Here is a 17,067-nt window from a genome sequence, read left to right on the forward strand (position 1 = left end):
ACCATTTTTATTACATATAAACTACTACAGTTGTTAAGCATTATACTACTGTTTCACCCTCGCTGGAATGTTTGTGGTCTGGAAGGAGTGCTGAGGAATCAATAGTTAAAGCCTTAGTCATGTTCCTCCTTGGCCTGTGTTCCTGCTGGAGAAGAGGCACCAGGGAAGCCCTGGCAGGATGTGTGCACAGACTATTGCTGAGCTGGAGACACCATCAGCTTCCAGTGTGACAAACTGGGAGCTGAGCACAGCCAGGAGGAGAAATCCAGGCCTCTTGCAGCCTCCTGACCCTTGAGCTTTGTGTGTCTCCCATTGGATTCCTGCTTCATGGCACACACCTGCCTGGGGGCTGCTGTGTGCACCCAAAGCCTGCAGACAAGCTGAGGGTGCAGCAACCCATCACAAACTCCCAACAAGTCACCAACTACTTGATTTTTGCTTGCAGTGACAGTCACTTGCAGCACACACAGGTTATGAGTGGCTGAGGCTTCCCAGAATCTCCAGATGAACTGCAAGACTAGATTGTGACAGTCTGTGGCTCTGATTGCAGCTCTTCATGGTGGTGCCTGGTACTGGAGTGTCATGGTTTGAAAGCAAAACCAGTGAGAGACTCCAAGTCAGAAATACAATTTAATAAGAAAAAAAGAAAAAAAAAGTAAAATAAAATAAATGCAATAACACAAAAGACCACTGACAGAGTTGGAATACAACCTGAGCAGGGTGGTGGAAGCAGTCCAGATGAGGTGCTCTTCCTGAAGCAGTGATCCTGTAGAAAGGTCTGGGAGCTCTGGTCCTCTGGGAATCCAGTGGGTCAGGGCTGCTTGCACTGTCCAAATCCCTGACTATATCCAGGTGGGAATGCTTGGCTCCTCCCCCTGGGTGGAGCATCTCACAATAGGATGATGAGTCGTGAAGTGGGTCCTTGATGGCCCATTAAACAGAGATAACTCCTGGAGGGAGTTCCCTGTGAGTCCTGGGCAAGGCGTTGATGGGCCATTAGCAGAAGAGCCCAAAGGAGGGGCCTGGGAAAACACTGCCCCACCTGGTTCCAACGGCTCATGGAGATGGTGACAGAATAAATACTTTGAGCACATCCTACACTGAAAACCAGGACATGGAGTTGTGCAGCCAACTCCTACCACACTCCCAGCTCATCTCACGTCAGCTGCAAAGGATCTCTCCCACTCTACAGCTCATCCATGACCTGCTGCCTCCCCACCTGTGTGGGGAAGGTGGATGAGCAAAGGGAGGAGCAGACAGGCTGTGATGCCACAACTTGGAAAACCTGGAAGATGAAGGATGGTGGAAGGATGGTGCAACTGTCCACATCTGCCCCCAGCAGACAGCTGGTCACCAGCTCTGGACAAAGCCCCAACCCAGACTCTCAACATCATTCTGTTTGCTCTGGAAAGCACCAAAGTGCAGCTCAGCCTCTGAAGCTTCAACCAGGCTGTGGGGAGAGGACACAATGCAGCACTGGGGCAAGGGATGGGGGGTGTTCAGAGGTCTCTCTGGGGCTCCTCTGACTGTCCCAAAGCTGCCTCAGACTTCAGGCTGACATTCCCCAAGTCCCTCCTCATTTCCTTCTGTTCCTGCTTTGCAAAGTGCTCTCTGAAGCAGGTAAGGGCTGAAAAGTGGTATGTGGATGCCCACCAGAGGATTTTCACAAGTCTTGCCCTTTCTGCAGGCTCAGGCACCTTCTCCAGTGACTGCTCTTCCCTAGGTCCTGGGAATAGGGTGGGCACCCCTTGCATGTCCAGTGTTCCCAGCTTCCCACAAACAACTGGGGAGAGCATTTGAAAAAGGGTCTGGCAAGAAAAGGGGATGGCCTGGCAAATACCCCAGCCAGGACTGGTCACAGCAACAGATGATGTGACCTGCTGAGCTGTAGATAGTTGTTAAGCAGGAGCTCCATGATTTGGAGCAGATCAGCTCTGTAAGGCCCATGTAAGGAGAAGAATGTGGATTCATGCTAGAAAAAGGACATTATTGCTGTAGGAGAGGCTAAGGGAAGCCAAGGCATCCATGATCCATGGCTAACCATGGCCTTTCCATCTCCTTCCCAGAGCTGGGATTTGGTGAGAGAGGTGGGACAGAGGCTGAAGGGATGGAGGACCCCATCCCTGTAGCCACCTCATGCTGCCCTGAGATGCAGGCCAGACTCAGCAAGCCAACAGCTATTGCCTTCACTTATCGGAATTCCAGCAGCACCAGCTCATCACTGAGTTTCCAGTGCCACAGGCTAACAATTCAGGACAGCCACTCACTCCCTGCTCCAGCTCTGCTCTGCCCCAGGTCCTGCACAGCCCCTGGACCAGGAGGAGATAGGGCAGGGCTGTTTGGGAGAGAAGGAGAGCAGAAATACCCCATCACCTGCTTTGGGATGATGCTGGATTTGCAAAGGGGCCAACGAAGCCGAGCTGGCATCCACTGCAGGGAAGCACTGGTCCTGAAGAGGCCGGGCAGAGATGCAGCAAAGTTTGTCCTGATTTTGTGAGGGGTTGGAAAGCACACAGCAGCTCTTTCAGAGACTGGCTCTGGAAGTGTCCCAGCTTTTGTTGAAGCTGAATGGCTGGTGGGAAATGATTTATTTTTAATTTTCTTCCCTGCGTTACGAACTGGAAAGGTTCCCACTTCAGTTTTGTGTAACCACTTGGCTGCTGGGACACAGGAAGGCTTGGAGAAGAATCTTGCTGCTTAGTCAAGCATGAGCTTTTCCTCAAGTTCATGCTGAGCTGGGCTGCTTCCTGCAGCAGCCTTGCTTTTCCTTGCTGCTCTGCATCCCATTCCCTCCAGCTTAGTGAAGACACAATCGTGGAATGGTTTGTGTTGGAAGAGATGTTGAACTTCTTGGGCTAAAATGCCTATAGTGACATCCTTTGGTGTGATGGACCATGTGCCCAGAGTTCTGTCCCCTGTGAGCAGGAATGGAATGTGCCCAGCAGCCATTTGATGTCCAGGCTGTAGATCCCATCCATTTGATGTCCAGGCTGTAGATCCCATCCACAGCGTGGCTGCAGGACAGGGATGGATGTGCTTTTATTACCTGACTTACCAGTGAATTTATAAAAGGCAGGTGTCACACATTACCCTGCACATGAGCACGGTCAGGGCTCTTTGAGGAGACAATCCGGTGGAGACATGGAGAGATCACAGCCATGGTTCTTCTTTTTGAAGCACATTTCTTCCTTCTTATGTCTCTGCTTTGACCTCTGCCCTTTCAACATGGCTGAAAATAAAAACCTTCTACCATTCTCATTGTGAAAATCCTCTTTTATTTCTCCCACAGGGTTGGTTTTTATATGATTTTGAAGACCTCAGTCATATCATTCTCAGCCTCTCCTCTCTAGACTGTAGACCCTGCCTTCTTAGCCTGTTCTCAGAAGACAACTTCTCCACCCCCTTGAGTATTTTGGCTACCTTCTTCTGGATTTTCTCTAATTCTTTTACGTGTGTCACTCTGTTACAGTCTGAACACAGGGAAAGCAGCACTGTGTAGTGAACTCAAGATGTGGGCACAGCAAAGATTTGTGCAGAACCAAACTGCTCTGTACAGGAGTCTCTCCCTGATGGCACCAAGTTCTAAGTCACCTGCAGCATTCCTGCTGCAGACCAGGGGCAGGGCTGGGCTGAGCCCTCAGCCACACACTGATGCCAGAATTACACATTGCAGAGCCCCTGGAGTACTGATGGTCATTGCTCATGGGCAATATGCTGTGCCAGTGGTTTCCATCCGTCTCTGCCAGTGCCAGCTGCAGGTCCTGCATCCTCCACTTCCAATGTGGAAAAGAGCCGTGGATAAAACATACCCCACAGACTAAAATAAACCAGCTACATGCTAAAAAAAGAGCCTTTGGGTAATCAGAAATCACTGTGCATACTTTTGAACATCCTTTTTCTTGAAACCAAATCCTACAGTTCCCTATTTTGAATTTTTATTAGAGTCCCCAGAGCAATTAGGACATATTGAGATCCAAATGACTCCTGCTAAACTTCATCCTGGGGAAACAACAGCAGTTTTTTGCTTATAGAAAACAATAAAGCTGAATCTTAAAATCCTTAACAGCTTTCCTGTTTGCACTCTTTTGCAGTTATTAAAACAAGGAAAAATAAAAGAATATATTTAGTATTTTTTGCATGTTCTTTTCCTGGTACTAATGACTTGGCTGGGCAGAGACATCCAGAGGGATGGAGACCAGCCTTCCTCCAGCCCTGGGTATGCACCATGCAAACCTGACTGCTCCCTTCACAGGGGAAACAGAACCATGATCTTAAGCCTGTGAAAAGGGGTCACAGCCTGCACTGTGTCCAGCTCTGGGCTGCTCAGCACAGGAGGGACCTGGGGCTCCTGGGGCAGCTCCAGTGGAGGCTGCAGAGCTGAGGAAGGGCCTGGAGCATCTCCATGCCCAGGAAAGGCTGAGGGAGCTGGGGCTGCTCAGCCTGGAGAGGAGCCCCAGCTGAGAGGGCCCCTCAGCCCTGGCTGTCCCTGTGTGTCCCTGTGTGTACTCAAGTGTCCCTGTGTGTCCCTGTCTGTCCCCATGTCTGTCCCTGTGTGCAGGGAGGGCAGAGCAGGCCAGGCTCTGCTCCAGGCCCAGCAATGGCCCCAGAGCCACGGGCAGGGACTGAGCCCAGGAACTGCCCCTGTACAGGAGCCACAACTTGTGCCCTGGGCAGTGCCCAGCCCTGAGCAGATTGTGCAGAGAGGCTGTGGAGTGTCCTTCCCTGGGGATATTGCAGATATTCCTGCACCCTGAGCCCTGGGATGGCCCTGCTGGAGCAGTGAGGTGGCACCAGATAAGCCATTGTGGGCCCTTCCAATCTTCCCTAGCCTGTGGTTCTGTGACTGTACCCTCACTTTACATCTTGCTGGTGTGGTAGGAGTCAAGCCTCCACAAAAAATGGGCCAAAGCACAGGGACAATGAGTCTATGGGTCTCCCAGGAGAAGTGAGGGCTTGAGGCAGAAGGTCCAGGATGTGGATGAACAAGGACCTGAATGTCCTTGTTCCAGACACCATGTCAGGTCTGTAATCTTCCTGGAATAGGCTCCTTTCAAACCCTGTCCAGGGCCTCTCAGCTTGACTGTGGGAGGACAAAGATCCTGCTACAGTCAGTGGGGTCTGTGTGATCCTTAGTTCCTCCCTCCTGCAGAAGCCATCCCTGACCCCCTTGGAGACCTTGCAGGGCTCCCTGTGGATTACTCCTGCAGAAACCCACTGCAATTCACAGGAATCCTCCTGTGGCTCAGAGAGAACCACGAGCCTCCACAGAGGGAACAGCAAAGGAGGGCAAACTTTTACTCCTGCTTCTTACAAAGGAGGAGAAGGGCAGCTCCCAAGGGATGCTGTTCCTGCCTCTCCAACACAATGCTCCTCACTGAGAGGGTCTGGCCAAGGTGGTCGTTTGCTGCAGGAGCCCAAGGCCATGAGCCCATGGCACAGATCTCAAGCCTGCAGCTCTAAAGGGATCACAGGGACACCAGAGGATCCCAGCCATGCCAGCTCTTTCCTGGCATGGGAGAAAAGGTGGAGAAAAGGGGCAGGGGCCTTGTGTGCCCTGACACCCCAGCTTCAAGCAGCTCCCAGAGCTCAGGGAAGAACTTAAGAGAAGGTTTCCTATTCTGGGTAACAGATGAGTTCCAGTGGCTCCAGCCTTGCCTTAGTGCAGAAGAAACAACTTATAAGCAGTCCATGTTAGGTTGAGTCCAACTCAAGACAGGAGTTTTCAGGGGTTTTAGGCTCAGCTCAGAGCTACCTCCATCCTCACCTGTGCCTGTCTGCTCTGGTGCTCACCTTCTCTGGAGGGGGAATTTATAGTCTAATTGCCTATAGGGTTGGGTTTTTTCATATAAAACTAGGCTGTTTATGGGGCCTTTCCACTGAGTGCTGTGCAGCATTGTAATTGAATTCATTCAAACACAGCTTTCTCCACAGCCAGGGTTACCTTCCATAAAAATCCACAAGAGTTGCAACTGCTTCTCATAACCCATAAATGGAAACAGCTTCTTCTCTATTTCCCTCCCTTTGCTTGATGCTCCTTCCCCACATTCTCCCGGTACCCAAAATAATAAAACAGGGCTGGCAGCTGACTCAGACCCCAGAAAAGGAAATTCCTGCCATGCTGTCTGTCTACACTAAACCCATGCAACGCCTCGCTGCAAGATTTCAGGAGGCAGCAGGAGAGCCCATCCTGCTTGTCCCCTGGGAGAGACATCCAGAGGAATAGAGACCAGCACTGCAGAGTGAAATGGAGTTTTGGAAGGGAGGCAAACTCCCTTCACACTCCAACACACCCATAAACCTTGGACATGAGGACCAGTCACACATCAGACTTTTACAGAGATCCTCTGCCCACAGAAGCTGGTAGACAGTGTGTGCAGACAGATGGGCTCCAGCCCAGGGGACGTGGGGACCAGCAGCACTGTGAGTCCACATGCCCAGAATGGCTGAGCACTGGCTTTGGGCTCCTTGGAAGCTCAGTGTGACCCAGAGAGCAGGGAGCAAGATCTCCCTGAGCATCTCCCAAACCTGCCAGGAGAGGAGGATGACAGCAAGCAGACTTTTGTGGGTGCTGACATCAGAGAAAGCTGGTTTGGAGCCAGCTGATGGTGCACAAAGCTGATGTGCAGCAACCTGCAACACCAGATCACTCCTCACTCCTGAGTGAGAGTGTGAAATCTCCCATTCTCTCCACACAGCACTCCTTCATCCACAGGGAAGCACCAGGAACAACCTGCTGGCATTAGTGAGAATGTGACAGCTGCTCTGGAAGCTGGAGGATGAAGGAGGGGATCCTCCTTTGAGAAAGAGAACAACAAGCATTGTGGGTGTCATTATATACATCTACAGATATCTCAGAAGGTCTGCATTTCCACCCTGGACTATCTCCAGGTAAAAAGGAATAACTTCAGTCTCTGTGAGGAGGTGACCAGGCTCCCTTGGCAGGGAGGAATGGTCCTTGTTTTGCCCAGCAGAGACTCAGCCCTGCTCTCCAAAGGGCTCTCCCTGCCCATCAGTTAAGCATAATTTCTGCTTGCCAACAAAGCTCTGTGCACATCATGATGGTCCCCACATCCTCAAGAGAAACACCTGCTTCAAACTCTTGGGTGCTGCTGAGTGTCACCATGTCAGCCTTGCAACTCCAGCTGGCCTTCAAGCCAGGGGCACTGCTACAAGGCACCCATGGATAGGTAACAGAGACCTTGACTGCTGAAGATGTTTGAGTCCAGAAAAGGCTGTTGGAGAGTCCAGACAGGACTAATTGCTCTGACTGATTTCAGCAAGCAAAGCATAACATGGGATCAACCAGTGTCCACTCTGGACCTAAGGCAAGTCATCCATCTGTGAGGGGAACAGCTGGGTAACCATCACACCAGTGGGGACTTTCTATTTTCATCTCACTGAAGGAAAAAAAGAACAGCTTCCCTCACCCAAATCAGACTGAGATGCACTTATTTGGCTTGAAAACACAGACTCAGCCAAGATTTGCTGACAGCCAACAGGGCTGAAACTTCCCTGTCTGAAATTAGAGGGTGTTAGGGCACGAAATGTGGCAATTCCACTAAAGTCAGCAGCTCCACTTGGGCATAAAGCTGTCTGCCCAGAGGACCTGCAAGGAACAGCCTGAGAACGTGAGACCTAATATGAAGGGACTTTAATACATCACCAGGACCAAATCAAGACATTTGAGAGGCAAAGTGGAGAGAGGAAGCCACTACAGGGGAACAGACAGGACAATGCTGTAGGAAAATCACCCCCTCTCAGACTAGGATGAGAACATCAGACCTTTTCCTAGGGAATACCATGAAGCTCACTTCAGCAGGCTGTTTTTCATGTGGTTTAGCCCAAAATTTCCACTTTTGCTTTCAAAACTGCAGAAAACATTCCTATAAAAGAAGTGTGGGCTAAGCAAATCTTTCAATGGCAGACAGATGATCAGTGACCTTCTGAAACCTGCCCGTTGTCTGTAGAAAACCAAGGAGGCACCAGCAGTTCCTCATTGTTCCATGGTGGAGGAGTGACACTCATTCTGTTCTCTGGAAAGGGTGTCTGTTTTGCAGGTAGAATGACCACTCTCTCCTTTCTCCATCATCTTTCACTCAAGGGAAGATGGTCTGGGGCACACCGACATCTTTGGTGGCTCCATCACACCCGTGTAGTGATATGCTGTCTGCTCAGTCTCCCAGGCTGCAGTCAGCAGGGTGTAGAAATGGCAGAAAATATAATTGCATGTTTATTCTCAGAACTCACAGACCAGGATGGAATCACTAAAGGAAAAGCAGGATGCTGCTGCTCTGTTACGATGTGTTGAGTTATCATTATCTTTAATATGGCACGGGAGATGCTGCTCAGAACTTGGATATACCAGAACTTGCTTGAATACATGGAAAAGCACTTTGAGTGAGACTCAGCTCACTCAAATGTAGACATCTCCAGCTGAGCTCAGCCCCCAGGGTTCAGAGTCAGCAGAAAGGCTGTGTCTAATCTGCATTAGAACTTTGTGTTTCAGGCAGAATTCACTCTGCTGCTCTCTGTCCCCCAGCCTGGGACAGCAACCCCAGCTCTGATGCTCCTGCTGCAAACACCCACACGAAAAACATGAGGCTCTTGCCCAGCCCTGCCAAACATATTGGGGCTGAAAATGCTTCCACAGGAACATCTTACTGTGACATGGCCAGATCTGGCCTCCCTAGGCATGACTGCCTCTGCACAGCCTGAAATGTTGAAGCTGACTTGTTTTGGAAACAGAGCAACGTGCCCAGAAAAGTGCAAGTGAAACCCTGGTGGAGCCATTTTGCAGTTCCTGTGCAGAGGCTGGATCTGCCCTTAATGGATGTGCTGGATAACCATGGTGAGAGGAGAGGGATTTCCCTGAGGAAGGACTCTAACAGGCACACTCCTAAACTGATGTAAAGGTGCTTTATAGGGACAAGAATGCTGCTTCTCCTCAGAGGAATTACAAAAAGAGCAAAAATCAGGATGATGTAATTGCACCAGGAGAGTGTTTTAACCACAGCTGCTCTGGGACCAAAAGGCTCTCCCGACCTCCAAGAAGCACTAGATTTTGTGGCAAAGATAGAGCAGAGCTGCTACACCAGCCTTCAACAGAGTCATTCTGCCTCTCAGCAGACTTTTTCAGGTGTTCTCAGGGCTTTTCTCCTGCTCCTTAGACATCATTACATTTGGCCATCAGACAATGAATTTGGGAACTGATAAATTACGTGCTGGACTGAGGCTTTACTGAAGCACAGAGAAGCCAGAGGGGCCTGCCAGAACTCAGTGTGCTGTAAAGATGAAGAAGGTTCAGGAGATGAGCACTGCTCAGCCTGGCTCAGCCATGACCCAATGACACAGTGGCACATGAGGAGGGTTTGCTGAGGGGACACAGCCTGGGACAAGTGTGCAAACTGCAGTGTGCCTGACACTGGGAATGTCTCATTGTCACCATGTGCAAAGTTAAAGGGACAGTGCCCCCAAGGCCTCTGAGGACCTGAGGTGCACTCCCTGCAGTTTGCTGTTATCTGGAGAGCAGTGGATCTCCTGCTCTTCTGCTTTCAGAAAATATCCAGCTCATAAAGCAGAGGCTTCTGCCACAGGACCATTCCCTACATCTACCTGGAGCTGCTGGAATTTTGTGGCCACTTTGCTGCTCCCATGCTCTGATGGCAGTAATAGTAACACATCTGCATTTTAGGTGTTGCTATCAAGCTGTGATCTTGCTGTGATGCTGCACATCCAAACCTCCTGCCTTTCACCTGGGCTTGTTACTGTGCTCCTGGTCCCCAGGCAGCTCTGGATCAGCATTACTGCCAGGAATTTTGGAATCACCTCCTCTTGGACTTATCCCAGCTCTCACAGCAGGGTCACACAGGAAATCCTAAAGCCACCTCTGCACACTGAGCTCTCCCCATTCTTGCATGCAAAAATGAAAAGACTCTGGAGGAAGCCTACAGGGGAGAAAGGAGGCAGGTCCAAAAAGCTGAGATAAAAAATCTCTTGCTCTTTCCAGACAGTCTTATGGTTTGGGCTGAGGGATAATGCCCTCCCTGGTGTCCTGTGGCTCCTGCAGAGGCAGGTCCCAGCTGTGACACACCAAACACCTTTTCATCATGATCAGGTGTTGTGCTTTAAGGATCAACTGCAGGAGAGGCACCTTCCCAGGCAGGGGTGGCACAGGATGGGCTCCAGTGCCACACACCTGTCCCACCAACCCCTAGGAAGGAGCCACCAGAGGAAACTGCCTCAGCTGCTGCAGCAAATTAATTCTCTCTACTTCAGTGAGTAAAAACAACCCCATGATTATCTGCCTCAGTTTCCCCACCCATGCATGGGAAAAGCTGCCTCCTGGGTTCTGGGGAAGAGGGAGGGATTTCATGTTGAGAGAATATCACGAGACCTGGATAAACTGCCTTGAAAGGACACATGATGTCTTTTCCTGGAAAGGCAGGTTAACACTCCCAACTGCAGGCAGGCAGCTCCAGTTTCCAAGCTCAGGACTCTGGTGAGGAGTGGCTTGAATAGCTGTCCTTGCCTGCTGCTGCTAACTTAGGAGGCAAAACCTAAATACTCATTAAGGCAGCACTTGGCAGAAACCCCATCCTCAATTACAAAAATCAATTCATTTTTTTTTATGAGTCTGAAGCCTTTGGGGCCTTATAATCTAATTAAATAAAGCTTTCTCACTTTCCTCTCGCCTGCTCCCCTAGCTTCTGTTGTACCAGTAAAGACAAATATATTTTTTTAATTTAGCAGAGTCTCCCTGCATCGTGTATCCCCTTCTGGCCAGAAACCCCTTCTGTTCCCCCCATGCCTGTGTCCTGCATCCACAGCCTGCTTGCTTTCATTCCTAGCAAGTGCCAAAGCCCCAGAGTCCCTGTTCACCTCCATCCACTGCCACAGTGCCTGTTTGAGGAGCAAATATGCAGAATGTGGGAGGGAGCAGAGCCCCACACAAGGTGAGCTCAGCACTGGGAGTGGTGCCTCATGTCACACTGAGGGCAGGGCTCATCCAAGTCTGCCAGGTCTGTCCTTCATGGAATACCCTGAGTTGGAAGGGACTCACAAGGATCATCCACTCCAGCTCCTGGCCCTGCACAGGACAGCCCAGTACTATGCCTGAGAGTGCTGTCCAAGTGCTCCTTGAGGTGCCAGGATGTGCAGTGAGGAGATGCTGCTTTAGGACATGCAACAGGGGAACTGGAGAAGGTGCCACAGGATCCCCAAATGGTTTGGCTGGAAAGGACCTTAAAGATCACCTCATTCCAAACTCCTGCCATGGGCAGGGTCACCTTCCACTAGACCAGGGCCATCCTCTCCTCTTGTGTCCAGCATCAGTCAACAGTAAGTGGCTGTGCACAGCATGGGCAGAGATCTCTGAGTGTGCCCAGGCCCTGCTGTGTGGGAGGATGCAGTCAGCAGGTCCTGCTCTGTGTATGCAGCACCTGGATGTTTCCCTGAGCCAGCCTCAGACCACCCAGTTCTGGATCAGGTGCTGGAGGAAGGCTGGAAGGTACCACAGGGATCTCCCTCTCCACCTCTATGAGGCTTTTGCCCAGAACTGTGTGAATTTTTTTGGAAAATCTGTTCACTGGCTGAAAATTGTGATTATAGGTCAGCTAAACCTTACCTAGAGTTGTGATGCATTTGTGCTGAAACCACTGAAGAGCTGGATTTAAAAAAAAAAAAAAAAAAAAAAAAAAAAAAAAAAAAAAAAAACAATGATGCAAGAACTGAGCTTTATGCCTTGACTTTGGAGCATGTAAGCAAATACAGAAAACAAAAAAATTGCAACCCTTCAATTTAGTTTGGTATCACAGCATTTCCCTACTATCTTACAATTTTTTAAAGATTTGAAAGAAAAAAGATATTTGGGTCAAATTTGTTTTTCCATATAAAGAAAATAATTGAGAGACAACTGCACACGGGAGAGGAGAAGCCAGAGAGGAGGCTGAGCTCACATCATTTTCCCTGGGCTTTTCACTATGGTTGGTGAACCATAAGTGTATCAGTCACTCGGGTCTGATGTCAGTTTTCTTGCTTGATGTTGATCAGGTGAGCTCAGAGGCACAAGCTCTAAGCCCCAGAAAGGGGACATCATTGGGATTTGCTCTCCCAGGTTTTGTTTTTTGAGGGGGAATTCAGTTCTCCATCCCAGAGCCCCAAAAGGCCACAGAGACATGGGGAGCTCAGCTGTATCCCCTGCAGGGGAGACAGGGATGGGCAGTGACTGCACAAGACACCACATCCAGCTTCCAGCCCTCAGCCCAGAGAACACTTCATCCACAAGGTCACAGAGCAGCCCTGTCCCCAGCATGGGCCCTGCCACAGTCACAACACATAGAAAGCTCCCAGAGACACTGGGGGCCTCTGCACTGTGGAGGTGTCAGAGCTGGAGAGCAGGAGACACAAAACCAGTGCACAAAGATTTTGCCAGACTGGGGCTTTGGGAGATTATCCTTGGAACCAGCACATGCCCCATGGTGTACAGGGAGGCAGAAAATCCTGGGATGAATCCTGGGCTCATCCTGCTTGGGAGGAAGCATTGCCCCTTCCCTGCCCCAATGAGGTGCCTCACAGCAGCCACCAATGTCAGGGCTGGGGAGCCACCTTTGCTGGGAGCCATCCAGGATGTCTCAGAGAAGAAGAGGACAGAGCAGAAGATGAGGCAAGGCTGGTGGCACCACAGAGGGTCACCCTGACCAGCTCCCATGGCACCCCTCAGAGTAGTGCTGGGAAGATCCCTTCAGGTGTGCTCTCCTCTTTTGGGACCCAGTGTGAGTACTGCTCCTGGCTGTGGGATGTGGGAACATGGTGACATGGGGACAGTTCCTTCAGTCAATCTGACAGCAGACAGCCTGAGCCACCTGCCAGCCCTGCCTCTTCCACAGCCACAGCCAGGCCCTTCAACACCACAGAGCTGAGGAACCATGAAGGGAGTATGTGAGAAGAAGGCAGAGGAAGGAATGGAGGAAATGTAAGCAGTGGTGGTGAAGAGGTAGGTGACAAACCATGTGCCCAGTGCCAGGCTGAGGCCCAAAGCCCAGAAAAAGCATGGAGAGCTCAAGAAGGGGCTTGGGCTCAGCTGCAGAATCTCTGCTGAGGCTGCCTGCAGCTCCTTACTCGCTCTGGCCCTGCCTGGTGCAAGTGAGGGAGCACTTGGCCTGATCCAGTGATGAGAAGGGTTTGCTCTAAAGCTCAACACCTGGGACGTGAGCAGTGCTAGGTGCTGCCCAGGGGCAGGAGGGCTGGGCTATGGACTGCAGGGAAGGACCTCCCTGAGCATCTCAGTTGCTCCTGGAGCTCCTGCAGGAACACAAAGGGACAGCAGCAAGGATGAAAGGAGAGGTGGGTGCTGTCCAGCCTGGACAGGTGCCTCTCCCCCATGAGCCCAGGCTGTCAGTCACCTCCCCAGGGTCACAGGAAACAGGGAAGGAGCCAGAGCTGACCCTGTCCCTCTCACACTGTAACCCCTACAGGGAAGTACCACGTGCCCTCTGTACAGAATCTATCCCTGTACCACTCCTATGGCTCCATCCAGCCATTGAGAGCCTGGATGCGCTGAGCCCCCCATGGATCCTGTCCCAGCACATCCCTGGGAAAGGCATTTTTCTGCCAAAAGCGTGAGGAGGATGTTATCACCCCCAGCACATCTGGCAAAGAGGTGTGTCCACAGCAGAGACTGTCAGGTACAGAGCAAGCAGCACTCACAAGGGATGTGGACACTTCCAGCAGGAGATCACCCACTCCAGGGACTGCTCACACACAACCTCCAAGGAAGCTTTTCCCTCAGCAGGAATCACTCTGCCCACAGCCAGCCCTTTGCTCCCAATAACCACAGCTCCCTCCCAGCCCAGGGAACATCTTCTGGCATCTCCACCAACCTGTGTGAGTCTGCAGGGCCACACAGAGATGCCTGTGAGTGACCTGAACAGGGAATTCCTTTTCCTTCTGGCAACCAGAACCAGCTCCAGCTTTGTGCAGAACCAGAGACACCACATGGGGCAACTTCAGATTTCAAAGGAGACCTTTCATTTCAGTCACTTTGACATGTTGGCCTGACATACCCAGCAGTGTGTGCCTCAGGACAGGCACAGAACACACAAACCCATGGCATGGAAGCTTGTGGCACTGCTGGATGGAGGGAACTTCATCGGTGGGAAAACTCACGGAGGTAGAGGACAAGAAGGTGTTGGGTGATGGGATGGAGAGCAGAGAAGTGATGGTGCTGTGGGCTGGAGTCCAGAAGAGCAATTCAGGGTATTTCAGCAGCACCAGTGGGGAGAGCAGAAAGCCAAGACACCTGTGAGTGCTTCACGTGAAGAGCCACATGATGGGCCACCCTGAGATCAAAAGAGCAAGTCCTCATCTTGGGCACCTCAGAAACTGGTCTGGAACTGCTTGACTCCCTCTTGGCACCCTCTGTGGGGCTCTCATGAGTGGTCTCAGCAAACACACCCTCATCTCATCCACCTGGTCTCCATGAACTGGAGTTACTGTACCTCCAGTGCAAGCAGGACACTGAACAGGTCTGGTGGTCACACAGAGGTTCTTCCTGGCAGAGCTCCCGTGTCCCCTGCCCAACACTGCCTCTGTCACCTTGGCAAAGTCACTTAACCACATCAAGCCTCAGTTTCCCCAGAGAATAATCCAGCCACGTCCTAGAATGGGCTGAAGAGTGAGAAGGTGCTGAGACAGGAGGGAACTCAGCATTAGTGCAGAACTACTTGGCTTCCATCCTCACACACCCAAGGGGATCTCCAGGGAAAACTACCCACTTCAACTCCACTTGTGCCTAACTTTTAGGGGGAGAAGAGGCACGAAATGAGAACCATCCATTTTGTGAATCAGCCATCTCTCTCCGACTTCCCCTCTGGATCTGGACTCGGCCACCCACTTTCAGACTTTATCCATTGTTTGCTTGGACTTGTATGGGAAAAATCACATTAAGGAGAATCCTAGTTGAATCACAGACTTGGGAACAGTTGCAATGGACAATTTGACAAGGACATGGGGATTTAACATGTTTTAAATGCAAAAATATCTAATGATAATATGCTCCACTCCTGGCTAGAAACATTATCTACTGGCATGGGGGGAATTTAAGCCATAATGCCAGCTACTATAATGCAGGCCTGGAACTCCATGCAAATATTATCCTGATCCAAGAGCTACAAAGCTCTGTTTATCCTAGTAATTAATTCTGTCTTATGTTTAGTGATACAATTAGAGAAACACTGCCATTCTGATGGGCTTGCTTCCACCAGTGCCTTTTACTATATTTACATGCCCACAATAGGCTTGGTCTTACAGAAAAGGGTGAAATTGCATTTATGGAGACAATGCCACATGCATTCCCAAAGCATTTCTGAGATGTAAAGTTAGGCTCCAAATTGCACGTTTATTGTGTGAGCACACAATGAGCTTAGATTAAATATTGACTAAAGCCAGCCTAACACCCAAAATAATGAAGATGAGCACAATAGTGTGATTTACTCCCAGCCGCTAGAGAAATACACATCTGTAACATATAACATGCCCTTCCCACAGATATACTCTTTGTATTCTAGCTAGCCTTAGGCAGGAAAATTTCATTCTCATAAATTATGGATTTTCTTTCCCAACTGCCAACACATCCATATTACCAGTTGCAAAGCAAACAAATATAATAATAAAAAATAAAATGAAAAAAAAAAAGCCATTCCCCTGACACAGTGGTGAGCAGGTGACTGGCTCCTTGAATCCTCAAAGTTGAGGCAGCAAAATGGAAGATAAACATGGCTAAAATCAGAGCATCCCTTCCCTTTTGTCCCCCAAGGTGTGGGAGCCAGCAGGGAGGTGTGGGCATGGCAGGTATCCTTTCAGAAAGTACTCCCAGCCCTAGCTGTGCTCAGAAAACTATGTGTCCTTCTCACGCCTTCCTCCTTCCCAGACTTGTGGAAGGAATTCAGGGAGATGCAGACGTTAATAGAACAATTATGATAATAACTCAGAGCTGAGTGGGGGTAACACACACCCTTCCCAGCAGCTCGACCTCTAAATCCTCTAATACGGCACCGCTTCATTCAAGATTAAAAGAAATTGTAACCCAGCAGAGACAAAAAGACACAGGAGGCAAGGCAGGATCTCACTCGGTAGTGAAGCCCCACTCCAGTCCAGATGCAGTCATATCACTTCAGCTTCTCTGTACCATCTCCATGACAACCATGTAATTTGGATGCAATAACCACTGCCGAATTGATCTTTAAATGTAGCTTTGCTATAAAACATAATACTGAAGGTGTCGGGTTCAGGATAAAGAGAAGTAGCCCCCTACCACTGAGGACTGTGATTTCAGAGCCCCTCTTTAATTTTCAGCTCCAATAATATCGCGTGTGAGTGGATTTTAAAGGCAGGAGGAGCAAACACCATTTGTGTGTGTGTGTGTACGACACGTTTTGGGGTAACACTGGGAACAGACACCACACTGAGAGCTGGAAAAAATGTGTCAATGTATATGCAGAGAATGGGCATCTTCCCACATGCACGCGCATGCACACACTCACACACACACGTACCGGGAGCCTCAGCCTCCAGCAACTGAAGCATACAGCTGATGCATCAAATAATCCGAATAAGAATCAAATCCGCTATAAGTAAGCAAAATAGAGGGGTGGGGGTCGATGTACAGCATGACAATGAGCGCCGGGGAGCTCGCATTGGCACTTACCCGAGCAATGAGCTGTTTATTTTTTGGTCCCTTCACAAATGCAGCTCCCTTTTCTCTTCAACAATCCATGCAAAATAATCTGCAGTCCCACCGATGGAGGAGTGGCCCCGTCCCTCCCCCTCCACCACCTTCCTAGACCTCCCTGTTATTGGCTTCCTTCTCCCTTCTCTCCTGCTCTCCCTCGCTCGCTGGCGATGGTTACACCTCCCAGCCTTCCCCCAAGGTGTCAAGAGACTGCTGGGGATCCAGCAGGCAGGGTGGGAGGGACGGGGAGAGGGGGAGGAGGCAGGAGGCATGGTGAATGGACCAGGGAAAGGATGGAATAAAGCTCCGGCTGGCGAAGCCCCCGGCAGGAGCAGACCCGC

The sequence above is a fragment of the Zosterops lateralis genome (assembly GCF_965231275.1).
Source record: "Zosterops lateralis genome assembly, chromosome: 14".
In the NCBI taxonomy this organism is placed as follows: Eukaryota; Metazoa; Chordata; class Aves; order Passeriformes; family Zosteropidae; genus Zosterops; species Zosterops lateralis.